We start from the raw sequence: 11,020 nt of genomic DNA, 5'->3' as shown, positions 1-11,020 counted from the left end.
GAACCAAGAAAGAGCAGTGCCAGAAATACCCAGATCAGAAAGACGAGAAATAAGTAAGTCATGGGATACAGTATCGAAGGCAGAGCTGAGATCAAGTAGCAGTAATATAGACAAGGAGCCTGAATCACCAGAAAGCAGTAGATCATTCACTACCTTTACAAGCGCAGTTTCAGTACTATGTTGGGGGGGCGAAAACCAGATTGAAAAGGGTCGAAGAGATTGTTATCAACTAGAAAAGACTGGAGTTGGGCAGCAACAGTGCTTTCCAGTAATTTAGATATAAAAGGTAGATTAGAAATGGGACGATAATTAGATAGAACTGATGGGTCAAGGTTGGGTTTCTTAAGCGCAGGTGTAACAGCAGCAGTTTTTAGTGGCAGAGGAAATGAAGCGGAGGTAAGAGAAGCATTGATGAAATGAGAGATAGGAGTAGAAATGACAGAGTGACAGTTTAAGGAGAGAAGTAGGAGCAGGATCAAGGTGAGATGATGAAGGGTTGGATTTCAAGATTAGTTTAGAGACAGAATCTGGGGTCGTCAGGGAAAAGCAGGACAGAGACTAACTGGAAGGATTTGGTGGATGGCTGAGCTCAGTATCAGTAAGGAAACATTGGTGGACAGCATTAGTCTTGTCGAGCAGATAATCCAAGAAGGAGCAGCAAAACTCAACTGAGGCTTGGGCATCCTGAGGCGGGGGGTTAGTAAGTTTATTTATTGTATTAAATAATGCTTTGGGACTATTGCCTGATTTATTAATTGTGGCAGAGACAAAATTAGAATGAGCTAAAGTGAGAGCAGATTTATAAGATTTGAGATGGTCAAGGAAAGCCAAATAATGAACAGAAAGACCAGTTCTCCTGTAAAGACGTTCAAGCTGTCTACCAGTAGCCTTAAGAATACGGAGCTCAGGGGTATACCAAGGAGAAGAGTGGGTGGCGGGGACAATTCTGGTCTTGATGGGAGCATGCTGCTGTAGGATTTCAGAAATTATAGAGTGGTATTTAGTTAGTATTACAGACGGAGAAGAGATATCAATGACACCAGAAAGGTTTGAAGAGACAATAGAAGTACAGAATGATACAGTGTCAATAGCTTTCAGATTGCGGTATGAAATAACAGTCTTGGGGCATTTAGAATGCATGGGAAGATTGAGACTAAAGTCAAGAAGTTTGTGGTCAGAAATACCGGTTTCAGAAGCAGAGATGGAAGTGATATCCCCTTTAGATGTACATAATAGATCAAGGGTATGGCCATGAGTATGGGTAGGAACGCGAACATACTGAGTCAAATTGAAACATTCAAAAACAGACAGTAACTGGGTGGTGCTGAGGCAAACAGTATCAACATGAATATTGAAGTCGCCAAGCAAGAGAATAGGAGATGACAATGAGCAGGCAAGGGTTAACAGTTCACTGAGTTCACAGAAAAAAACTGGACAGGGCTTTGGGAGGACAGTAGAGCAAGATAACTGTAAGACAGTCAGCTTTGAGTACCATATATTCAAATGAATTGGTGTTGTGAAAATCAAGTTGTTTTAGGCGAAAATTGTCCCGATAAACGACGGCAAGACCACCCCCTTTGCCATGCAGTTGAGGTTGGGCGAGATACTTATATCCATCAGGTGCAAGAAGATTTAACTGGAGAAAATCAGCCGGGGCTTGCCAGGTTTCAGTGAGAAGAAAAATGTCAAACTTATTCTCAGTAGTAATTTCATTGAGATAATGGGCTTTATCCAATAGTGACCGACAGTTCAGAAGTGCGAAGTGACAATGTACAATGAGTTCGGATTAACAGTATGATACGGGTTATCAGTGAGATAAATTAGAGAGCGATGATGAATAGTATAGTTGGTAGGCAATTGTTTGAACATAGACAATCTATGGTTAGTCCAAATGCACGGACAGGCTTCGGGCTTCGAAAAAAAGGTACTCCTGAAAACACGCCGTGAGCGATGTAAATACCGTGGGCGCCGAAGAATCCCTAGGCTCCGGCAGTGTTCATACGTCATAGAGTCAAGACGCGGGTGGCAATTCAAGGCCCTTAGCTGAGATGGTAAATATCCAATATCCATTACGGAAGTGAGGTACAAAATGAGGAAAAAAGAAAAGGAAAAAAAAGGAAAAACTTTTGGCCAAGGCATGTTAGAGCAAGTAAGAGCCAGACACAGACGAAAACTGCGTTAGCCAGATCCTGAAACGCCACTTCACCAAAACAGCAGACTAGATAGGAGACAGCACCCCAAATAGCAAGCAGTAAATGAGCAGCGCAACCGACTGAGAGAGCGGTGACTCACCCATCAGAAGAGCCGAACGTGGTGGAGACTAGAGTGCGGATCGGGCCGCATTTTTCTGTCCGAGCCCGGCCCGAGTCCGACAGAGCAGTAACCGAACCCGACCCGAGCCCGACAAGCATTAAGATATTTATGTCCGAGCCCGATCCCAGCCCGACACAGTTAAAATCTCTTTTTACTCATACTAATGACACATGCACTTTTTTGTGTGGAAAGCCCGCTTTTATTAAATGTCAATAGATGAGAGCATCAGTGCACACTGGGCAAAAAGCGCCGTTATAACACGGGCGCACTATCGCGCTGAGGTGACCGAGCCCGACCCGAACCCGAGCATCCTTTCTAAATATCTGTCCGAACCCGGCCCGACCCGTCGGGTTCCGTCGGGTACCGTCGGGCTCGGCTCGGGTATCCATCCTCTAGTGGAGACGCCAACAAGGCAGAGGGCTCGCAGCAGCCCGGCGGCAAACTCATAAACTTCACGAACACACAGACAGCAGAAACATTTTGTAGTAACAGTAAACTACTGTAAATTTACAGTAGTGAACTTGCCCACGAAAAAATTGACCAATGGCAAGGGAGATTTTTTTTTTCTCCTGTTATGAGGAAGTGGCGGTAAAAAGGACAAAAGAGTCTAAATAAACTTTATTTAACATTAAACTGAGAAACACGTTTGTATATTCTGCTGCCCTTTAATGCAAGTTAGCTCGTCTGTCGAGCCCTTAGTCAAGCTTTACAGCGAACTGAGGTCAAATACTGAGGTAAAGTGCGTTAGGCAACACCACTGTTTCTGTGGACATTTTAAACAGTATTTTCAAGCCCTTCTTTTGTTTGTTATTTTCAAGTTTCTGGTCTGGATGTCGTCTGTAACGTCGGAGGTGTATTTTGGATCCTTTTCTTGTGAATGACTGCCAAAGTATCGATGATAACATGAACTGGTAAGCTAATAATGTCAGTAAGCCGAAGTTAACAAACTTAACGTTAGTCACAGAGCAGCATAATATCTTTTCAACGCTGTCTCTTTATAGCTAACTTCAGCAATGTAACTCTCTTCAAACGATGTTTAAGTAAGAAATGTGTGTATCAATGTCGGATGTAACTTTATGGACAGTCCCTCTAAATTGAGTGAGAGACGTGGCATAAACAGCGCGCAAACATGAAACACTGAGGTAAAACTGAACACCGCTGTTAAGTGCATCTTTTGTGTTTTATTTTCAAGTTTGTGGTCTCGTGGTCATGTCCAGTGGTGGACAGTAACGAAGTAGTTGTACTTCGTTACTGTACTTAAGTAAATTTTTCAAGTATCTGTACTTTACTGGAGTAGTTTTATTTTGAGCAACTTTTACTTTTACTTCACTACATTCCAAAGCATAAGATCGTACTTTTTACTTCACTACATTCATAAAACATATCGTTACTCCTTATAATATATCACGTGCTCCGAGACGCAGAAACATTGTCTGATTAATGAACTAGTGATGGGTCGTTCTTGAACGATTCGTTCATTTTGAACGAATCTTTAATGTGACTCGGGAAGAACGAGTCGTCTCGGGGAGTGATTCGTTCAGTCACGCATGCGCAATTGTGCAACTATGAACGAACGACTCAAACCCGAAGACTCGAGAAATTAACTAATCAATTCTGTTTCCGGCTCAGGCAGCATAGGTAAAGCGTATGGGGCTGTTACGTGATGAACGAACGACTCAAACCCGATGACTCGAGAGATGAACTAATCAATTCTGTTTATGGCTCAGGCAGCATAGGTAAAGCGTATGGGGCTGTCACGTGATGAACGAACGACTCAAACCCGATGACCCGAGAGATGAACTAATCAACTCTGTTTCTGGCTCAGGCAGCATAGGTAAAGCGTATGGGGCTGTCACATGATGAACAAACGACTCAAACCCGATGACTCGAGAGATGAACTAATCAATTCTGTTTCCGGCTCAGGCAGCATAGGTAAAGCGTATGGGGCTGTCACGTGATGAACGAACGACTCAAACCCGATGACTCGAGAGATGAACTAATCAATTCTGTTTCCGGCTCAGGCAGCATAGGTAAAGCGTATGGGGCTGTCACGTGATGAACGAACGACTCAAACCCGATGACTCGAGAAATGAACTAATCAATTCTGTTTCCGGCTCAGGCAGCATAGGTAAAGCGTATGGGGCTGTCACGTGATGAACGAACGACTCAAATCCGATGACTCGAGAAATGAACTAATCAATTCTGTTTCCGGCTCAGGCAGCATAGGTAAAGCGTATGGGGCTGTCACGTGATGAACGAACGACTCAAACCCGATGACTCGAGAGATGAACTAATCAATTCTGTTTCCGGCTCAGGCAGCATAGGTAAAGCGTATGGGGCTGTCACGTGATGAACGAACGACTCAAACCTGTACAGATAGAGGTGAGGGAGCTAATCATAGACTGAAGACCCAGGTAAACAATGAATTAAACTTTTCTTTTTTTAATAGTATTATAGTTTTGTCTTGTTTGTAGTGTAATCAACGTTTGTATACAAGCAGTACATGTGTTATGGAAGTAACACGTAGAAAAAAGATTCGTTCATTTTGCTGAACGAGACTCAAAGATCCGAGTCGGTAAAATGATCCGAACTTCCCATCACTATAATGAACAAACTGATTCTTTTCAATGAACCTGTTGAATCGGTTCGCAAATCGCAACAAACGATTCATTCACGAACTGGACTGATCCAACTGCAGCTGTTCACGAGTCGATAACTCACTGATTCAAATGAGCCATTTAGAGCGAGTCTCCAGTGAACTGAATTCACAAATAAGGACCGGGAGATATTGTGAGCGCGTGCTTGATGCTGCGAAAAGTAAGTTATAATGTCGATTTTTAGGATTAATTATTGTAACTGTCAGTTGTTTGCGAACTAAATCTGCTGTAAAGGGTGACATATTTAAGCCCACTGAAATGCTTTAATGCAGACACATCAACATCGTTGTCTCAATGTTTTAGGTCAAAAAACGAAACATAAAAATAACAAAGATTGAATAAAATAACTCATGCACGTTAATATTTCTCGCTGCTGTAACCTTAACAGTTTTATTAAAATGCTATGCATTTAGCCCTATGTGACGTCTGTTTTTATATTGTTTATTAACGGTATAATTTTTTATATTGTTTGGATCAACTAGCTTAGTAGACAGATATAAATGTTTATTCATTCAACTATACTGAAAATAAGTAAATATTGTTAGCTGATGCTAACTGCGTAGCTAACAAGCTTGCTGGTGCTAAGTTGAGGTGATTTTCAGATATGAAGTCCAAATATTTATAATCAGCCACCTAGACAGATTACATCTGAGGGAAAAAGAAAAGATGTGATGTTCAGAACATGGTTACTATAGTAATTATCAAAGTGGGAAGTCATGCCCTCTGGGGGCATTTGGCCAGGGGTGTTTTTACACCACAGACAATGTTTGAGAAAAAAGAAAAATATTATGAAAATATAATTATATTTTCCTTAAAATGTTCTTCCTAACTTCAGGCCTTATTCTCATATCATTTATAACTGTGACATTCTACAAAACAAGCTTTAAAACACTTTTTTCTTACTGGTGAAAATGAGATGGTCAAATCAGTTTTCTCTCAGGTACATCACAATGTAAGCTTCACAGTGAACATTATCAAGTCAAGTCAAGTCAAGTCAAGATTATTTATACAGCACTTTACAATACAAGTTGTGTCAAAGCAACCTTACAGTATTAAAATAATAAAGTAAAATGTCAATAATAATGCAAAAGTTCCATATTGCAACAAAGTCAAGTTGGGGAGGACTCATCTGGTTCCCATGGCCTTGTGCCGGTGGCCGTTTAGGGTAGGAGTTCTTTCTTGATGATCTGTCTCTGGGGCTCATCTAGTTGACACGGTATCCGCTGACATTCGGCTGTAGGTGTTGATCCACCATCTGCTCTTGGTTTGGACTGGATCCGGGGGACTGCAGTGACCATCTGATCTGGATACGGACTGGATCTAGTGGCTATGGTGACCTGGGAATAAGAAACAAACAGACTAATATTAATGTAGATGCAAGAGTTCCAAGTTGCCACAAAATCAGATTGGAGAGGACTCATCTGGTTTTCGCTGTCTTGCGTCGATGGCCGTCTAGGCGATGAGGTCTTCACTGATGATCTGTCTCTGGGGCTCATCTTGTTGATGTGGTCTCTGCTGACAGTCAGGGCTGTAGAGGATATCTCTGGGTGCTGATGGGCACGGACTAGATCTGGGAGACTGCAGTGACCGTCTGATCTGGATACAGGTGGCTGTGGTGACCTCGGAATAAGAAGGAAAGATACTAATATTAGCGTAGATGCCATTCTTCTTCTGATGCAACGAGTACATCAGGTGTTATAGGAAGTGTCCCTGGTTCCGGTTGACCTAAATAATGCAGCCTAACAATCACTTAACGGATTTGGAATAGGAAATGTATTAAGTGTAGGCCAGGTTAAAGAGATGGGTCTTTAATCTAGATTTAAACTGACAGAGTGTGTCTGCCTCCCGAACAGTGTTAAATTGTTCCAGAGTTTGGGCGCTAAATGTACTCACTCTCGTTGACGTAGTCCATATCAACAACAAAAATATTTCTTGACTCCATATAGGCTGGTGGTTATTTTGGGAAAATCTTTTTGAATAGTAGGATTATAAAAATATATGCTAATATAAAATTAAATTAAGTAGCCTATATAAATGCAAAATAGTTGAGTACTTTTTTACTTAAGTACACAAAAAATGTAGTACTTTTGTACTTTCACTCGAGTAAAATTGAAAAAGGAGCACTTTTACTTTTACTGGAGTAATATTGTATTATACGTATCTGTACTTTTTACTCAAGTACTTGATTTGTGTACTTCGTCCACCACTGGTCATGTCGTTTGCATCGGAGGTGTATTGGAGTTTTTTCTGGTGATTGCCGTCGTCGCGGTGCAAACAACAGGTGAGCTTTGCTTTCATCAACTTAACTAATGTTAACGTTACTAAATTAGCCCCAGGCTGCTGTTCTCCACTGACTGGCAGAACGGGTTAACTTTTTGAAAGAAAGTAACGTGCTAGCAATTAGAGGTCGACCGATATTGGTTTTTACCGATACCGATAGCTAGGTTGGACCAGACTGGCCGATACCGATTAATTAACCGATAGTTCTTGAAAATGGATACTGAAAGGCAACTAAAATAGTGCTCTACTATTTTTAAAAAAGTACTAAACCATACTTTGTAAATTAATAAAAATATTAATATTAATTATATATTGATCATTAAAGTTATTTCATAGTTCATTAATGTTAACAAAATAAACTTCAAAATTTAACAATATATAAGTAAATGTTGAAATTAACACACTCTAACAAGGAACAACACTTCTATTCTACAGCTTTCATCAATCTGAGTTGATGTTACAAATGGGCTCATTGTAAAGGGGTGGGAATTTTTACATTTGAACAATATGCAAAATTGCAGTTTGTATGCTTTTTGTTCATATTTGGAATCTCTGTATGTCAGTACTGCCATCTTAAAATTAAGATTCAATTTATTTACATTTTATATCAAATTTAATTCATGCAATACTTTTTAAAACAATTACTTATTTAAAATAAGTATCTGAACTTTAAGTATCCGAAAGTTTACAGGCAATAGTTATTGTTTTTTCTTTTTCGTTTGATTATTACTGAAATCATAGACAGTGGCTGCTTTAACAGGCTTCATTGAATGCACACGTGTCTCATAGTGCAAATTCTGTGCAATGAAGCCCGCCGCATCTCTAGCGCGCACACTTGCCATATGCGGGCAAAAACACAAGCTCATTAAAGAGAGAATTGCTAAGCATCAGAGAATCAATTTTTCACCCAGCCTTTAATGAAACCGGCCAAAAGTGCAGCGCTGCGTTGAGCGGACAACTCGCAGGTATCTCACACACACACACACACACACACACACACACACACACACGTTGGGTTTACATGTTTTATGGGGACATTCCATAGGCGTAATGGTTTTTATACTGTACAAACCGTACTTTCTATCGCCCTACACCTACCCTACACCTAAACTTAGCCCTCACAGGAGATTGTGCACACTTTTACTTACTCAAAAAAACTCATTGTGCATGATTTATAAGCCTGTTTTCTCATGGGGACCTAAGAAATGACCAAATGAATACCAGGCACACACACACACACACACACACACACACACACACACACACACACACACACACACACACACAGGACGCGTCCCGTGTAGTTCAATGGGAAGTCTAAAACAGTTTATTTAATCACCAAACGGGCAAATGTTTACTTCAAGAACGATCAAAAAAAGCGGCAAAGATTAGTTAACAACAGATCAAGCGGAAAGAGAAAGTACGATCTATATTGTTGTAGCCATTTAAGAAAATGTATTTTCTGTTTTACATTATGTTTAAATATTATTAGTTTGTGTTTTGTTTCAGTTTAATCTGTTTATTACGAAAGAAGTTGTGCAATTTGTAAATGTCATAAAAGACGTGGTATGAATTGGACGGCAATACGCCGGGAGAATTGGAGAGGGTCATACAATTTTTTGACCACTTTGTACGTTTTTATTTGTGGAAAATCCTTTATGAACATTAACAAAGATTTGGGACAGATATGATGTAATGTAAAACTATGAATGGCGCGCGGTGGTGCAGCAGGATTTCTGTCGGCTGAATAAACACAGTTTGCTTTCTCACATCACCTCTTTAAATCTGCAACTATGACCAGTTTGATATAAACCAATGCAAATATATGGTAACAATCCTGACATTAAACATTGGTATCAGACTTAACCTCTCATACTCTAAAGGCCCTTTCACACGGGACGCGGCAGTCGCGAGTGTCTGGTTCATTTTCAATGGGAGACATGCGGCAAGCGGCAAACCGCGGGCTGTTGCGCTGGCGTCGCGGAGGCGGAGCGCAAGCGGTGCTCGTGCACCCAAAATCCTGCCGCTTCCACGGGCACGGCGCTTCGCGGCAAGCGCCGCCAAAGATAAAAGTATTTTATCTTTTTGTGAGCTGCAGCGGCAGCCGCGTCGGCTTTAACCAATAAGTGAACAGATTATTAACAACCAATCATAAAATATTTAACTGAACTTATAATAGAGGAGAACTGTATGAATCATCTAAAATCTCATACTTTGGGTGAGCACACGAGTTAGTTTGCCAGGTAAAAATACAAATATGTACAAAGTGTCCAAACAATACATTATTATGCGTGGTGTTATAATAAACTATGTCTTTCAAAAGTTTGAATAATAATAATGACAATAATTAATGACAGGATGACACAAACACAATTTTCCGTTTTATTTAGACTTTTAAGCAACTGTAACTATGGCAACGTCCGCCCCCAGACCGCGTCGCGAACACCGCCTCAACTGCACAAAACGCTTCCACTACAAGAGAAGGCGGCAGCCGCGCGGCGATTTCACCGCTTGCCGCGTCCCGTGTGAAAGGGCCTTAAGACAGCGGAGCGGAGCATGAGCCGCTTCAGCAAAGAACGCAACCCGGAAAAACTATCGGCAAGGATTTTTGCCGATAACCGATAGATCCGCCAATCAACTGTCGGTGCCGATTAATCGGCAAAACCGATACATCGGTCGACCTCTACTAGCAATGTATTAATATAGCAAGTTTTGCTAATAAATATAAATATTTGTTTTATAAAAAATGTAAATTGTATCACTGTACAGTAGTTGTCTTTTCTGATTATAAACTACACTCAAAAAAATAAATTGTTCAATGAACACGATTTAATCGTAGCACCCAAAACGCATCTAAACCAATCTAATAAACTTGGAAAGCTTTGAACATGTTATTTGAATGTGATTTGAACTTGTAGATTTAACATTGTTTTAATATGTCAGTGTAGCTCCTTTCCAACTAATTGAATCAAAATGTTTGTATCGTGTTAGTCAAATATGTCAGTAAAAGCACTTCAATTCAACAAAAGTCTGCCTTGTTACATCTATTAGTTAATGTCTTGTTCATGTATGGTTTTGGTACTTTAATTAATACCCATCTTGTTGTTTCAATTAGATTTGTTTTAGGTGAAAGAACTAAGAACCAAAACATTACCAAAATTTCAGTAATCTACAGATAAACCACATAAAACATGCAAACAATTAAACATTTTTATTTCTTTATTCAGTTTTAACATACACATACAAATACGTTTAAACTGCTTTCTTCACTTTAAGTCTCCTATCCATTTGAGTGTTTGTAAAACAGGATTCAAACAGCATATCAGTCCAAATAACAGCACAAGCCTGACCTCCACACCTTCAGTTAGGACACCAATGTCCTGTGGATCTTTGTTAGGAAGCGTTCCCTCCTTCAGTATGACATACACTCCCATCACAGTTTGCTCCATGGTAGAGCTGGGCGGTATGACCAAAAATTTATATCACGGTATTTTTCAAAATTATACGGTATCACGGTATATTGGTATTTTTTTTTTTCATGCATGACTAGGTGTTAACCACATTTCCTAATAAATTAGAGAATAATTACTGCAGTATATTGGCTTACATTGACCGGACTAGTATTAACCCAGGTTTGATTGGTCTCACAAAATGCTGCTGTTCACAAAGAAGTGACAGTGGCACTCATAATTGTAATGAGGTGAAGAAATCAGAATTCATGATTTGTAGTCAAAATACACAACACTTTATTGTGCATTCTTCACAAGTTC

This window comes from Garra rufa, chromosome 19, assembly GCF_049309525.1.
Source record: "Garra rufa chromosome 19, GarRuf1.0, whole genome shotgun sequence".
Classification (NCBI taxonomy): domain Eukaryota; kingdom Metazoa; phylum Chordata; class Actinopteri; order Cypriniformes; family Cyprinidae; genus Garra; species Garra rufa.
This window is presented reverse-complemented; position numbering follows the sequence as displayed.